Genomic DNA, 17,229 nt, shown 5'->3' with positions numbered 1-17,229 from the left:
TTAGATTAGTATCACCATTTAACTGAGTCCTTAAGATATTAAGCAATTTGTCCAAAACGACTGAATTAGTTGGTTCCATCTCACTACAAAGAACATAATATTAATGTTTATATTATGTTGTCATGCTAGATATATACATATATATCTCTTATTTCACTGTTCCTAGCTCATTTAAAGAAACAGAAGTTCATAGAAGTTAAAGTCATTGCACTCAGTATGATCTTGTCAATAACTATGGAGTCTAAATTTGATGTTAGAATGTTTTGAGTCTTTCAACAACTTTGTGAAGAAATTATTCTAAGTCTAAAAGTTGGACACAAATCTTTGTTAGTATTCCAAAGCGCATATGTATGTTTATACCTAGCATGATAAGTTGGAGAGAGAAGAAAGCAAGAAAAATAGAATTCGGTATCCACAGGTAGTCCCAAATCAGTTTAAACAGAGATCCCAACTGTAATATTCCTACACAGAATGGGGTGACTATGTAGTTATGTTTTCAGACAGGAATATCTTCATAATATTGTTAGGAGCTGAGAAAATACAAATTTTAGAATGATTCAGAGTTAGATAAATCAAGAGGGTCTTCTAAGAACGTCATCTTTATTTTTTGATGTTTTGAAGGAATAAGTTTAGAAGTCAATTACTGTTTTCTCTAGGAGAGTCAAATAACAAATTTTAAATTACATCTAACATTTCCAGAAATAAATGAGAAAACTTATTTTTGACTACGTTGATCAGCTGGGGCATTTTTATTCATTTGCATTAATTAAAGTCTAATAATGTTTCAGAATACATTATAAATATTCATTAAATCCACCTATATTTTTAACAAATCATTAAAACTATTTCTTGATAGAGCATTTTAAAGCTAAGAGGTCAAAGTCACCATACCCATAGGAAAGTGAGAAGAGCCACACACCTGTAATGACTTGCTAGTAATTATGTACCTATAATCAGCTACATAAGGATAGCTAACATTTATTGAGCTCTTCTGTACCAGGTAGTTTGTTAAATGCCTCTTATGAATTATTTCATTTAATCCTCACAGTAACTTCATGAGGTAGATGTTATCATTATCTTTGTTTTACACATGAGGAAATGGAGACTTGATAAGTTGCCTAACTTGCCCAAGATCATCCACTAGTAAGTGACAGAGCTGGGATTCAAACCTAGATGATGATGACCTGGCAGACCATTAGCCATTTTCGCTCGCTGGAAAAAAATTTCCACCCACTTCTCTTTTTCTGTCCTTTCTCTATCTTTATATATGTATATGTAATACCATAGAGTTATTTATTTTTTAAATAAAAACATTATAGTACAATGCTGAATATTTCTTTTTAAAATTACACACCCTAACTAATTCTGGTATGCACCAGTCATCAACCCCCATCCACCATTCCCCTTTTTGGGAAATCTATTTTCAATTTATTCTAATTTTGTCCCCTTCTTTCTCTTTCTTCTTTTTTTAATTTTTCCATTATCTTATACTTTATCGTAGCTTTGTAGAAAAAGTCATACACACACAAAAACACCCATACACCTATTTTAGTGGCCTTGTTATTGATACCAAGTATACATTGATAACAAAAATCTTTTTTTTTTTTTGAGATTCAGTCTTGCTTTGTCACCCAGGCTGGAGTGCAGTGGTGCAATCTCGGCTCACTGCAACCTCCACCTCCCAGGTTCAAGTGATTCTCCTACCTTAGCCTTCCAAGTAGCTGGGACTACAGGTGCCTGCCACCACATCTGGCTAATTTTTGTATTTTTAGTAGAGACAGGGTTTTACCATATTGACCAGGCTGGTCTCGAACTCCTGACCTCATTATCTACCCGCTTTGGCCTCCCCAAGTGCTGGGATTACAGGCATGAGCCACCGCACCTGGCTGATACCAAAAATCTTAATTTCACTCTACTTTGTTCCTCTTCTATACTTCCCCAACTCAGTAAATGGCACATAGTCTACCTCATTGTTGAAGCAAAAAACTTGAAAGTCATCCATACTACCTTGTTCTCCCTCACATTCACCATTCAGTTCATCTTCAAGTCCTGTTGATTCTGCCTCAAAATTATCTCATATTTATTCACTTTCCTTTACTTCTATTTCCACCACTTTAATCCAAGCCCCCATCATCTTCCACCTATAATAGCTCCTTAATTGGTCTCGCCATTTTCACTGTTGACCTTATTCTCAATGCAACCAAAGTGATCTGTGAAAAATACAGATCAGGTCTCCTTTTGCATTAGGATGCAATGCAAAGTCATTAACATAGCATCCAGGCTCTGCATGACCGAGCCCTTGCCTGCCTCTTGGATACCTCATTTCACTCTTCCCAATGCAGACAACACTATTCATGTTGGCCTTTTTTTTAATTCACAAAATGCACTAAATCTCTTCTAGTCTCAAGCGTTTCACGTATGCTTTTTCCTGGAATTGAAAAGCTCTTTTTACACTTTGCTTGATTAACTTCTGGTCATCTTAGATCCAAGCTTAAATTGCGTGTCTTCAGAGAAACTCTCTGAAATAGAAAATCAGGCCCCTATTATAAATTTTATTTCTATTTTTCATAAGATCCAAGCCATTTATGATTGTACATTTTTTTATGTAATTTTCAAACTAAATGTCTGTATCATCCTCTACACTGTAAGCGCAATGAGTGGAATTGTGTCTATTTTGTGCACTGCTATATTCCTAACACTTAGTCCAGTATCTGGCTAGCAAGAGCTCAGGATTATTGAATGAATACATAAACATGGAAATAAAATCTTCAAACAAGCAAACTGATACCTGTTTGAGAACAAGTCATAGCTCAAGCTGTGTTTTACCTAGTTCTTAGTAGGTATATAAAACTACTCCATGAATGAATGAATCCATGCATAGAAACAAGTAATAACTAGAACTCACTTTGTGTTGCACTCTTACCATAAACTATGCCAATGGTGATTGTCTATGTTGTAAATCCATTGGGTGCCTGTCAGTACTTCATGAAGAATGAGTAATTCATTTCAGATATCATTTATTTTTCAAATAGGAAGTATCTCTCTAAACCGGTGTGTCTTAAAATGCAACCAATAATTCAGGGGCAAAGTAAAAAAAATCCTGGTTCCATTTTTGGCACCATCACCTGTGTGCTGTTCTCTGTGTTCTTGAATAACATGTAGACCCTGAGAAGTAGATGAGAACTTAGAATTAGATAGACAAACCCTTCCTTATCTAACACTAGTAATGTTGTGGAACCCAATCTACTGTCTTCACAGGTCTGTGTCTTATTACCACTCATGGTAAAATAAAAATATTCTGGAATCTTTTGCCCTGAGACAGATGTTGTAAAAATGTATCTATTAATTTATTCAACCAAGACTTATCAAGGATCATCAACAAAGCACAAGATACTACTCTAATAGGACAATTTTTTACAAAGATGCAAGCTGAAAAAGAGAGTCAACAATGTTGAAGAAATGCCTGATTTTTAGGATGCAGTAGATAATGATGTACATTTTTTTCAGAGCTTTTGAAAACTTCCTGCAGTCTGTTCCAGAAACATGCACATACTGGTATAGCAATTATGGCTTCAGATTAGGATATGCACTAGCTCTGGGAAAGTTAGTATGTGAAACCATCCTTACATTTGCATCAGGGTAATTCTTAATCCACATTTAGAGGAATAAAGGTGAGTCAGCAAAAGCAACCAGAGTCAGTCTTCTGTATTTTCTGAGCTTCGGTGGGAAGACCCAAGTTCTCAGCTCTTTGAATTAATAGCAGACATTTAGGAATGAATTAATCGTACACACAATTTACTTCTGTAAGATCGTTTAAAAGAAAACAGAGAAGTTGTTAGTTTTTCTTAGGAAAGTACTTTAAATTACTTGGCACAGTGCCTACAGCTGCAGATTATGTTTGGAGGAATTGACTTTTTAATGCTTGGAGAAGCAAGAAATGTGCAGAGCCTGAAATCAAACTAAAATTTGAAAATCAAACGGGATTTCTGTGGGACTCCTGCTTATCTAGTACATCTTTTTCTTTGAAAAGAAAAGCAGTTTTTGATGTTGTAATTGATTTCTCTACTTTAGGAGAATAAGTTATTCAGCTTTTGATATTTCTAGGGCAAAGAGAATAGTATTCTTGGCTGTTTTTTCAATATTTATGGCATACATTTATTTGTCATTTTACGTAAACGGTCCTAATTATTGTTATATTGCAGTTGATAACAGAGGCTGAGATAAACCAGATGAAAGCTAATATGTTGGCAGGTTTGGGTTGGGAGATGAACTCTGAAGCACTATATCATCATAAAACATCTTCACTCACTGAAAGATATATATTCGTGGAACTTCAACTAGGTCCCAGGCATCATCCTTAATGTTAGGGATTCAAAGGTGAAAAAAATATGGTCTCTCCCCTTAAGTATCTCACAGACATATAAATGAAGAACTACTTACTATATGATATATATCTGCTAAAAGGCCTCAGTTTCTCAAAGGTACCTAATCTCTAGGTAACTGTTAAAATAACAAATTTAGAGAAATTAAATTTAACAGAGTTTATTTGAACAAAGAACAATTCATGAATCAGACAGCACTCAGAACCAAGGAGTTTTAGAGAGCTCCACTGAGCAGTTTGAGAAGCAACATTTTATAGCCTGTACACAGATGCAAAGTAAAGAAATTACCTGATGGGCTACAGCCAGGCATCTGCTTTATTCGGGCATGATGTGATGACTTGGCTGCCTGCAATTGGCTGAAACCCAGCTGTTTGTGACTATCTGAAACTCTGTTGTGTGTAACACTTCTAAGTTAGGTTTCAGATTGTTATGTGGGAGCTCAAAGTATGGAGTCAGCCTCAAGCTAAGGGTCTCCTTCCTGCTTCTTTAATTTAGGATAGCTAAAATCATACTAGTACAAGAGGTAGTGATGGAAGCAAATATGACCTTAGACTGTTCCTTCTACAGAGGCATTAACATACACACAGAAATGGCCCCGTCCACACCTTGTTTCATCAACTTCTAATCATTTATAAGAAGCGTTTTCTATGGAAAATGCACACTCATCTTCTCATAGGTCCATCTGCAAGTCTGACTTCTAACTATTCTCTGCTGGGCTCAGAGAATCCACATCTGTAATTCACCACCTTTGTAGAAATCATAATGTTGGCAGCCTCAAACCATTCTTAGTTTTAGGATGCAGAGCAAGATCTTTATTTTATAAGTCTACTATGATATGCCAGAGTTATGGTGAGCCCCTGAATAGTACCCCAGGTTGAGGTGAGAATGAATTTTTACTTTTATTAAAGAACTGTTATAAAAGACTGTTTCCATTCACAGCTTAATAGGTCCAGTGAATTGTGATGGGAGATGAATGGTAGAGTTAGCAGTACAGGGGAAGGGCTGTGCAAGCCTGCCTGCATTTTTATAGAGATCTAAATATTTTACAACATACATTTTGTTTTTGTTAAAGCATCAAAATTTACTTCTCACAGAAGAGAAAATAAACATTTCATTTTAACCCTTTAATTCACTTCTCTAGACTATCGGCACCTACAAAATTATAGGATCCCTTACATGGGTTTTTAAAGTCATTAGGTACGTGTGTTCCAAATTGAATACTAAATCTTATCTTTGGTAAGCTTTCTTTCCTTGCAGAGTAGCAGAAAATTTACTGTGTCTTTAATATTTTAACTGTTTCAAAGTCTGTAAATACGAAATAAAATATAAATTCCCAAACTAGTCTCTAATAGAAGTGCATGTAAGTCTCTAAAGGTAAACATAGGAGAAATTACCTAACTCTGCACTGTTTTTCTCAGTATTATCACGAAGGCACTGAGCTTATCAGTAGGATTAGGGAAGAAATGTGTTCCAAGTAAAAGAAATGGGAAAAAGTTAAGCATCATGGTATATAAAGGCACAATGCCTTCTGAGACTACCTGTGTGGCTAAGGGCTATTGGGTGGGTGATGAGGTTGGAGAAACAGGCAGCTATAGATCATAGAAGACCTTACTTGCTAGGCCGAGGATTTTGTACTTTATTCTATAGGCATTGGGAGCTGTTGAAGAGTTTTAAAGCTGAGCAAAGACGCAATCTGCTTTGCTTTTTTAAAAAGTTCATTTTACCACCCTTGGGAAAAGTTTGAATGCAGAGAAACTAGTTAGTATTGTATCATAGAGCAGAGTTGAAATAATCAAGAATGGAACTGAGACTATGGAGATAGGGAGGTACAGATGGATTCAGAATTATTTATTCAATAGAACAGGTGGTACTTGGTGACTGATTCCGGGCAAGAATTTTCTGGCTTGGGATATCACTAGAGGGTGATTCTTTGCCCCTCTTGGACAGATTGAGCACTCTTGTCCACAATAAATACACTTAAACATAAAACTCTTTAGAAAACAACGGGAGGGAAGGGAGGCAAAATATATCGGGTCCCTTGTTTGAGGTAGTGGCGATGTGATGTCACAGAGAGCCAAGGATTGTGCCCAGACTATCTAGGTCCGAAGCCTTCTGTTTGGCCATACTAATCACATGCATTTTAGCTAAAAATGTTAGCACCCTCAGAGCCTCAATTTCCTCATCAGAAAGTGAGAAGAATAATTGTATCTGTGCTGTTTCCCTCGTAGGATTGTTATAATGATCAAGGGAAATTGAGCAAATGAATTTTCATCCAGACACTGTCTACATTAGTCATTATTAATTGTTCCCTTAAGTGCATTCTATTTAAAAGCCCTGAACTCGTATATATTTATTTTTATTGCTATCACAAATCAGGTAGAAAATGTTTATCAGCTCAGGCAAATCCCCTGAGGTCATAAGAAAGCTGGTAGGGCTAAGACCTTCTATCATTCTTAGCAATCATCCCTCTTGTCATCATAGTCAAAGTCATAGATTTTTCCTTTTATTATTACATTTATAGGCCCCCTGTAAAAGGCAGCACATCTCTAACCTCATATGTGATTTCATACTCATATGAGATTATTTTATTTTATTTTATTTTTTTATGTAAACAGGAAGGAATAAGGGAAGAAAATAACAAACGAGCAGCCAACCAATATTTCATTTAAACCTATGAAATGCTATGCGATTACTGAGGAGTGATTTACTTCCAATTATGTAGTCACTTATGGAATAGGTGTGAGGTGGTAATGTATGTTTTATGTATTTGAAGTGGAGAGTTCTATAAATGTTTATTAAGTTTACTTGTTCCGGGTCTGAGTTCAAGTCCTGGATGTCCTTGTTAATTTTCTGTCTCGTTGATCTATAAAATCGTTAGCTCTTCTTGTTACATTGATCCTTTTGCCATTATGTAATGTCCTTTTTTGCCTCTTTTGCTCTTTGTTACTTTAAAGTCTACTTTATCAGAGGCGAGAATTGCATCTCCTGCTTTTTATTTGTTTATTTTTACTCTCTGATTGGTTAATAAATCTTCCTCCTTCTCTTTGTTTTGAGTCTTTGTGTATCGTTGCATGTGAGATGGGTCTGGATGCAGCATAGCAATGGGTTTTGGCTTTTTATCCAATTAGAATATATATAACTTTAATACTAGCATTTGATGCTAGCTGGCTGTTTTGCCCATTAGTTGGTGTAAATTTTTCATTGTGTTAATGTTCTTTTCTTTTTGATATATTTTTGGAAAGGCCGATATTGGTTGTTCCTTTATATGTATAGTGCTTCTTTCAGAAGCTCTTGTAAAGCAGGCCTGGTTGTGGTGAACTCTCTAAGTACTTGTTTGTTTGCAAAGGATTTAATTTTTCCTTCGATTATAAAGCTTAGTTTGGCTGGATAGGAAATTCTGGGTTGAAAGTTCTTTTCTTTAAGGATGTTAAATATTGGTCCCCACTCTTTTCTGGCTTGTAGGGTTTCTGCTGAGAGATCTGCTGTAAGTCTAATAGGTTTCCCTTTATGGGTAACCTGACCTTTCTCTCTGGCTGCCCTTAGTATTTTCTCCTTCATTTCAACCCTAATAAATCTGGCAATTATGTGCCTTGGGGTTGATCTTCTTGAAGAATATCTTTGTGGTGTTCTCTGTATTACCTGAAGTTGAATATTACCCTGCCTTGCCAGGTTGGGAAAATTTTCCTCATATGTGATTTCATACTCATATGAGATAATTTTATTTTTTATCTACTTGTGTAATAGTATTTCTGTCTTACATGTTTCTTCTTAGGAATGTGGACAAAGAAACAACCACTTTATGGAGCACAAATTAGTAGCCAGGCACTTTACATAGGTACTTTATTGTTTCTAATAATCCCAATAATTTTGCAAAGTATGTGTTTTAATCTAGCAAGTGGAGGGATCTAGGTTGTACCCAAGGCATTCCCACATCCAAGCTCATCTTCTCACGGAGCCTTAATCACGTTCTCTCTGCACACTGTAGATTCTCAATCTGTCCCCCACATCTCACATCCACCCTGCCACGAATCTGTAGATTCTGAAAGGAAATTTGAGCCTTGTTCACAGGATTCAAATCTGGGAAACAGCACCATTAGAAAGAGAAAGGAGATGCTTAACAAACCATTGACCTTCTTATGCCCTTAAAAGGCTGATATGATCTTAAAGAATTCTTTATTTCACTTTTAATTAAAACCAAGAGAGTGAGCCCTCTGGGAATGACTCACAAGGTATAGCCTCTTCCTAAGTTTATTTAGTAGCTTTTTTTTCAAAGGCTGTAGCTGCCTTTTTGATGTAGGTGATCACTAAACCCAATGTAAATTAAGGAAAATAGGAAGAGATTAATTGACTTCCGGAGTGGCAGAGACCACTCTTGACTACATTTGGTTTTGTAGCCTCTTTCCTCTGAAACACCTTCTATGAAAGGGCTCACATGGAAAGGAAATGTCCCATGATTTTAAATTAATGCATTAGCTCAATAGGCGATTACTTAAATTTACAGAATTCACTGTTGTCCCTCACTATTTTTTTCATATGAAGGGGAAGATGTTCTTTCATTAAGAATTCAAGAATTATTTTAAAAGCACAGTTAAAATTTTGTTAAGGACAACAGAAAACAGCAAACTCACTTTATTTTAAAAGCTCTTATTTATTCTGCACAACCACCCAGGCAGGTAGAGTCATGAGGCTTCATGAGGCTCAAATACCCTGAGATGACAGAGCTGGGAAGTGAAACCAGATGTTTGTACTCCAGAATTCCTATTCTGTGATGCTCAAATAACTATGTGATAAAACAATCTAAATTTAATTGATTTGCTTTTTAAAAAAAAATTAAAGTGAGATAGTATCTCTGAGATGATGTAAATATTTTCTATTAGTTTTAGCATGTCTGTCTGTGTTTTGGGAGCAATCTTTGTATTTATTTTAGTAACCATCAAATTATTGGGTAGCAATAAAAAGAATAAGCACAACTTCAAAAGCCTTCCTTTGTGAAGGAAAACTAGCTTTGAGAAAATGCTATGCAAAAATCACCATAGCAACAAATTGTAGGACTCAGAATCAAGACAGTAACGTTAAACCATAACACCCATTGCACAGATATTAATTAAAACCACTGACATGTATTGAGTGCCTTCAGGTGCTATGCACTATTCCAGAAGTTTTATATGTACCAACTCATTTTAACCTTATAACAACTTACGGGATAGCTACGATCATCCCAATTTTATAGAAAAATTACGGTACATGGTTTGACAAACAAATGGAAACAATGAAATGAGATAGTTGGAAATAAGGTCATCAGAACTTACACTTCGAATACTAATTTTATTTAAGCAGGAGTTTTGTTTTATTTATTTTACTAATAGTAACAATGGCAATGCAGATGATGATGATGGCAACTATGAGGATAATGATTGCAACAATCCCTATCATAGTTATAATCTTGTTACCCACCTAGCAGCACTTTATACAAATTAACTCATTAATCTCCACAGCGACCCAGGGAGGAATGTGTTATCCCATTTTGTAGGTGATGAAACAGTTACCCTTCCTAAGGTCACATAGGTAGAACTTAAACTAGGCTGGTACCATAATCTGTGTTTTAAAATGTGCTTAATAAATAATGACTGAATATTGTAGTAGTAATTATTCAAGGATTGACTTCTGCTTCAGAGGAAAGTACACCCCGTTTAACAATAGTCAAATCTCTTTCATAGATAGATAAGTGATATATCAGCAGGTGACTGATTGACATGATATGAAGAGATAGATAGATAAATGGGTAGATAAATAGACGATGAATATATGGTTAAAAAAATAGACTCTAGATGCAAAGTATCAGGGTTTGAATTCTGCCTCCACAACTTTCTAACTATGTAAACTTGAGCAAAGGACTTTTTTATAAGGTAGCAATTATTGTAGTATCTATCTCATGGGGTATCTATCAAGAAGTTTTTATATAAAGTGCTGTGAGCAATACCTGATAAATATGAAGTACTTCCTAAATTTTATCTATCATTTTATTTGTATGTGTGAGATGATATATTATGACCCCCCAAATAGATATCTCAGGCTGAAGTGAGAATGAATTTTTTTCAAAGGACTGTTATAAAAGAGTGTTTCCATTCATAGCTTAATAGTGAGTCCAGTGAATTGTGAAGGGGTTGGCAGTATAGGGGAAGAGCTGTGCAAGCCTGCCTATATTTATATACTGATCTAAATATTTTAGAGTGTAGAAATTTATTCTAATTAAGGGATTAAAATCTGCCTCTCAGCAGAGAAAATAAACCTTCCATATCAACCCTTTAATTCAGTTCTGTAGACCTTCAGCTCATATGAAGTTTAAAGGATCTCTTGAAGAGGGTTTTTAAAGTTACTAGGTATGTACGTTCCAAATTGAATACTAAAACCTAAGATCACTCTATTCCAGAGAAAATTAATACCTTTGAGGGTAAAGAGGAATTTTACAGCTTGCTTTAAAAAGGAGAGGGTATACTGGGCCACTGCTAAGCAGCCAAAGCCTTTGTCCAAATTTTACAAAGGCTCCCCTTCTTCTGGCTGAAGGACACACTGTGCCAGGGTCTGTGGCATGGTAAACAGCATTCAGACTAGTTTTCAGCCCTAGCTCATCCCCATGACCAAGTGTTCTTGTGAACAACCCACCTAACAGAATAGATTGACCCAAATGAAGATGGATATCAGGATACTAAATGAGAATTTTATTTTTCTGTGTTATTTAGATCTCCTCCTAATTTATCTAATTCATGCTCTGTTTCCTTTCTTATGCCTCTGGCATAATTGCAAAGATATCATTCCATCAGCCTTATGGTAAAAAAGTAACTAGAAGCTAACATAAGTTCAGAGAGGGATGGGTACAAATATTGGACTAAACAATTTAGTCCAACCTCTATATTTTGCAGATGAGAAAACTGTCACTCAGACCCCAAGTAGGCATTAAATTCGTATTAAAGGGTTAGCACCTGTTCACAGGATTGAGGATATGCAATTCAGATGTGGCTGACTCCTCTTCTCAGAAGATTTATGGACCACTGGACCTAGAAAGATTCTTTTGTGGATATAGTTAACAGCCATCTGTAATGTAAAAAAAAAAAAAAAGAAAAAAGAAAAGAGAAAAGTTCTAGAAATTTATTATGGTTCGCATATTTCAAATATATGTGAATTTTAATCAGCTTCTGCCTTATTTATTTTGGATCCAGCCTGATTATTTTCTATAGCTACATGTAGATTTCTATTTATTGAATGCTGGGTACTCAGAGACTCTGCATGGGAAACCTGAAGGTCAGATAGTAGCCCAGTTTGCCTTTCTGTCTTACCAGTTAATTGTTACGTTCTTATTATTCTCACCATCAGTGGAATAGTACAGAGCCTATGGTACCTGTAGGCCCTAAGCTACACTGGACATAGGGAAGCAGCTGTGAGATCTAAAACAGACCCTCTACCAGATTTCTACCAGTATCATTGCTGGAGTTCTGTAATTCTCCTTTCCCCACTTCCAGGGCTCATTGGTGAATCACGAGATGTCCTAGGCAACCATTTCTACACTTTGACAATACAGCGCTTTCCTCATTGTTTTCCCCATAGAAACCTCCTCACTTATAGGAACTTCCTTACTCTTCTCACCTTTGTCACTGACCCAGTTGCTTTGAGTGATGTTATGTTGGATATGCATCTCCTTTCCCCGTGTTGTCTGCACTGGAGCTCCATGTGGAGGCTAGAGTTCTAGCAACTGGGCAGTGTCTGGCAGAGGAACAATGAGAAGCCTTCAATCTCTTTTACAGAGACTTTTTTTTTTTTTAAACCAAGATTTTCCACCTGGGCTGTGACTTCACAGAGGAGAGTCTCATGTTACAGCACTGAGATCTCCACTCTGCCCTTTGACGGGTGCCATGTGGGACCTGTGGTCAGCTGGGGCCTCTCCCCTCAGGCAGAGACTTTACTTCACTGTCTATCTTCCACAGCAGCTCTGTTCCTGTGCTGGCCAGGTTCCCTGTCCTGATTTTCATATTAGAGCCTTTTCCTCTGGGGTCCTTGTGACCCATAAAAACAGCCTCTAATTCAGTCACTTTTCCCAGCAGAGAAACAAAAAAGACAGACACGGACTTTTTTTTGTCGAGTAGCACTAACATTCAGTTTCAGGAGCAACAAACCTTTCTCAGAAGACGATCTACTTTTTAAAACCCTGAAGTTAAAGAATTACCACAGGAAGAATGGGGCTGGAACCTGTAGGAAATCAGGATAGATGTGAGTGAATCCCTTGGCCACTGAGGCCTCAGGCAGCTGCTGGCATCCAGTAGGTCAAGCGCACCTAGAAACCTCTGATCCAAGACCTGCTGCTGCAAATCACAGCTCCGCAATGCTGTTTGTCTCTCCTGAGTTCTCACCTAAAGATATAGTGTTGGTTTCTTCTTTCCATTCTCTTTAAAAGGCCCCCTAATGTATCTCATGTTCTTGCTTTCGCCCACAGTGAGACCTCTTTCATGGAATGCCATGGAGTCCTCTCTCTTTCCCTGGGTCAACAAGTGGAAATTCACATGTGCTCAAGACCCAAGCTCTTTCTAACCACACATCTGCCTTCTCACATTATTACTGTCTTTAGACCCTTCCTTTCTGCTTGGTAGGTTCAAAATCACCTACTAAGGGACTTGTAAACAGTCCATATTCTTCTTCATGCACTTTCATCCCACAATGCTCAGGGGAATCTTGAACTTCAAGAACAGCCAAAATCAATTTGTAGATTTTCCTCTAGTAAAAACTGTGTAACTGTGGTAATGACTATGAAAACAGAGTATCTTCTGTCAGCTGTTTAGAGGTAGGAACGATGCTGTATGTTATCATGTGACACATGAGCACATAGTAGACATTCAGTAGAATGACAAGTGGTAGGTATTCACCTATGACTGTGATGTATAGTCTTATAGCTCAAAGGAAGAGGTCACATTTAGTGGAAGCTCTTCTTCAGGCTTAAGGATATGCGTGGAAGAACTGGCAGACAGAGAGAAGTCGTTCCAGCAGGATTAGATGTCATCCGTGTTCTCCTGGGGGAAGGTGATGCACATAGTTTCCCCTGGGATTTTTGATTTCAGAGTTAGGCCACAGAAACTGATTTTCATCAACTCATTGATTACATACTATAACAGGTAGTGTCTGCTTTTTGTTAAAGTATTTTGCACCTGTTCTCAACATGCGTCAATACTAGATGCTCTGGAGAAATTTCATTATACGTGGATGCCTCTAACATATCTTAAGTTGGGTCATTGTAATGTGCATGACTAGACTTTCTAAAGTGGAATCAAGGTGCAAAACGAGCAAAATTCTCAGCACTCTGATTGACCCCGTAAAAGGTAATAAAATAAAAATCGATTCAGCAAACTTACAAGACTGAGGAGGAACAAATTAAGACCTGCAAAAGGACTTTATTTTCAACATCAGTCACTCTGAAAGTTTGTTTAGCATGCTAAGAAAATGTCAGTGGTTGGCAAGGTGAGGGTAATCGCCATTGCCTTTCTCTGAAGTTTCTTCTACCAATGATAAATAAGAACGGGAAAGAAAAACATGTTGCAAATAAACCTAAAGCTAATAGTGTGTCCTCAGGGCCCTTAGTATTATTAAATCATAGGGTGCTTGACCAGAAAGAATTAGAAAATTTTACACCCAAACCCTTTAAAAATTGAGAAAATAACTCCAACAAAGTCAAGAGATTTACTCAAGATCACACAGTCACACCAGTGGTCTGTGACAGATACAGCAGTTGGGTCAGAGATTTTAGGGGGTAGTGCTTTTTCTCATATACCAGCCTGTAATTTCAACAAAACACAATCTGCCAGAATGTTTCATGTTAAGAAAGATGGCCTATCATAGAGCAAGACCAGAAGGAAATAAAACTTACCTCAGGGTAACAGTGTTTACCTCAGGGAAGTATAACTGGAATGGGGAAATAAATTAGCCTTTATAAAATTCTAAACTGTTTTATCTGTCAGCATGTTTAAATTTTGTTATTAAAAACTAAATTTAGGCTGGGTGTGGTGGCTCAGTCCTGTAATCTAGCACTTCAGAAGGCCAAGGTAGATGGATCACTTGAGGCCAGGAGTACGAGACCAGCCTGGCCAACATGGTAAAACCCCATCTCTACTAAAAATACAAAAATAAGCCAGACATGCTATCAGGATCCTGTAATCCCAGCTACTTGGGAGGCTGAGGCAGGAGAGTCGCTTGAACCTGAGAGGAGGAGGTTGCAGTGAGCCAAGATCACGACACTGCACTCCTGCTTGGGTGACAGAGCAAGACTTTGTCTCAAAAAATAGAAAACCCAAAAAACTAAATTTAAAAATCTCCCATTAGGCTCAGAATTTCAGTCCTAGTTATGTACCCAAGAGAAATGAAAACATACATCCATACAAAGCATGTATACAAATGTTCATAGCAGCATTGTTCATAATAGCCAAAAAGTGGAAACAACCCAAATACCTGTCAACTGATGAATGGATAAATAGAATATGGTATATCTTTATAAATGAATGGAGCGTTATTTAACCAGAAAAATAATGAAGTACTGATGCATGTTATATGCATAGATAAGCCATGAAAAGATTATGCCAAGTAACAAAAGCCAATCGCAAAGAACCACACCTTCCATGATTCCATTTCTATGAAATGTCAACAATAGGCAAATAAATCTATAGAGTCAGAAAATAAATTAGTAATTGCCTAGGGCTAAAGGGAGAGGTGATGGGAATTAGGAGACACTGATCATGGGTATGGGATTTCTTTGGGAAATTATGAAAATGTTTTAAAAGTAGACTGTAATGATGGTTGCACAATTATGTAAATATACTAAAAGCCACTGAACAAAGCACTTTAAATAGGTGAGTTTACTGTAGGTAAATTATATCTCAATAAATAACTGTTGTTAACAGTGACATTAACCAGAGAAAAATGAAAATAATTTCAAAAAGTTTTAATCCATCTACTCTATGAAAGATTATTCAAATAAATTATTCAGAAGATTTGGAGATTTTCAGATTTTCACCTTTTTAATGTGACCATAGCTCTCATTACTAAGTACTTTTTGTTTGGTGTTCTGCAAAAATAATCATCCTAACAATAAATCTATACAGTAGGTATTTTTATTTCTATTTTACTGATAAAGATGATAGCTAGCAGAGCTGAGATTTCAACCTAGTATCTTTTGCTTTTACTATAATACAGTCATCATCCCATTACATAAAAATAATCCTTAATACTCTCCTTCCCAGCCAGAAGAGTTCTCTACACTATCTCCTCTTTCTTACAACCCATTTACTCCTCAGAGAACTTGAACCCAAGTTCTGCCTTCACCCTTCCACTACAATCATTAGCACCAAGGTCACCAAGATTCTTTGTTTCTAAATCCAGTGGAAACTTTTCAATCCCTTTCCAATCTTGTTTTTTGTACCCTTGCCTCTGTTGCTTGCTCCTTCCTGAAACGTTTTTTTTAAGCTTCTACAATCCTGTTTCCAGGCTCACAGCTGTTCTTGCATCTCAGACATTTTCTTCTCTGTCTCATTAGACGTCTCCTTTTCTCCTCATCCTTTATGTGTCTGTTGCACCCAGCGATGCCTTCCTTCGCCTCCTACTCTGCACACCCACCTGAGTGGAACACACCCACAACCACAGATCTGATTTTAAATTATGTGCCTATGTCTCTCTTCTCTGTATCTACAATCAGATCTTGGCTCCAGACAGACATACCTACTGGATATTGATCCTCAAATGTTCTAAAGCACATCAAAAAGTATGTTCATTTTACTTACCATTCAGATTGTTGTCTTCTGTTAAATCCATTGTCTAATGACCATCAACAGTGTAGTGTAGCGTTTAAGGGCATGTGCTTGAGTTCAGATCCTGGCTCTACTCATAATCTGCGTGACCTCTTTATGCCTTAGTGTTCTTATCCATAAAATGAGAATAGTAAAAGTTTCCATCTCGTAGGATAATTAGGAGGGTTTATGAGTTTATACATGAATGAAAAGCATTTGGCCAGTGGTAAGCTAAGTAGTTGTGTGGAAGACAGATCAGAGGTCAAGTTAAGGCAAATCAGTAGGAGGAATCTAGGAAAACATCTTGATGCTATAACTTGATCTCTGTGTCTTAGTCCATTTGTGTTACTATAAAGGAATACCTGTAGCTGGATAATTTGCAAGAAAAGAGGTTTATTTGGCTTTCAGGCCTGCAGGCTGTACAAGAAGCATGATGTCAGTGTCTGCTTCTGGCAGAAAGGAGCCAGCATCACGTGGTGAGAGTAAGAGAGCAAGAGAGAAGGGAGATGCCAGATTCTTTTTAACAGCCGAATCTAGCAGGAACTAACAGTGAAAACTCACTCAATCTCCCAAAAATGGCTCCAAGCCATTCATGAGAGATCTACCCCCACAGCCCAAACACTTCTCCCAGGTCCCACCTCCAACGCTGGGGATAAAATTTCAACATGAGATTCGGAAAGGACAAATATCCGAACTATGTCACCAAGCATCCTATTCATGTATCTTTAATATCCCTTGAATGATTCTTCTGCAGTCTTTCCATATTATCTCCAGTCTGGATCCAGCTAGAATCATTGCTCATCTCAAGTATTTACCAACTAGTTTTCACCACAATCTCTAAGCACCTGCAATTCATTATCAACACTGTAGCCCATGTGGAGCCTTCTGCATTGCAAATCTGGTTTTCATTGACTTGATTAATCTTGCACTCCCCACATCACCTTTCAGTCACATCAGTTCTTTCAGTTCACAGGGGAAAAAAAAGTCTCCCTTTCTTTGAGGTTCTTGCTCATGCTTCTCCCACTGTGAAA

The 17,229-nt window shown here is 37.1% G+C and overlaps 1 protein-coding gene across 29 annotated transcripts in view; it reads left to right on the top strand.

Moving 5' to 3' along the window:
• DLG2 (discs large MAGUK scaffold protein 2) overlaps positions 1-17,229 on the top strand; it is a 2,157,409-nt gene that overhangs the window by 1,707,846 nt on the left and 432,334 nt on the right. The window lies entirely within an intron of this gene.

This window comes from Aotus nancymaae, unplaced genomic scaffold (genome assembly GCF_030222135.1).
Source record: "Aotus nancymaae isolate 86718 unplaced genomic scaffold, 86718_ANA_hifiasm-v0.15.2.pri h1tg000059l, whole genome shotgun sequence".
Lineage (NCBI taxonomy): Eukaryota > Metazoa > Chordata > Mammalia > Primates > Aotidae > Aotus > Aotus nancymaae.
The sequence above is the reverse complement of the archived record's forward strand: the minus strand, read 5'-3'. Positions and strand labels throughout refer to the sequence as shown.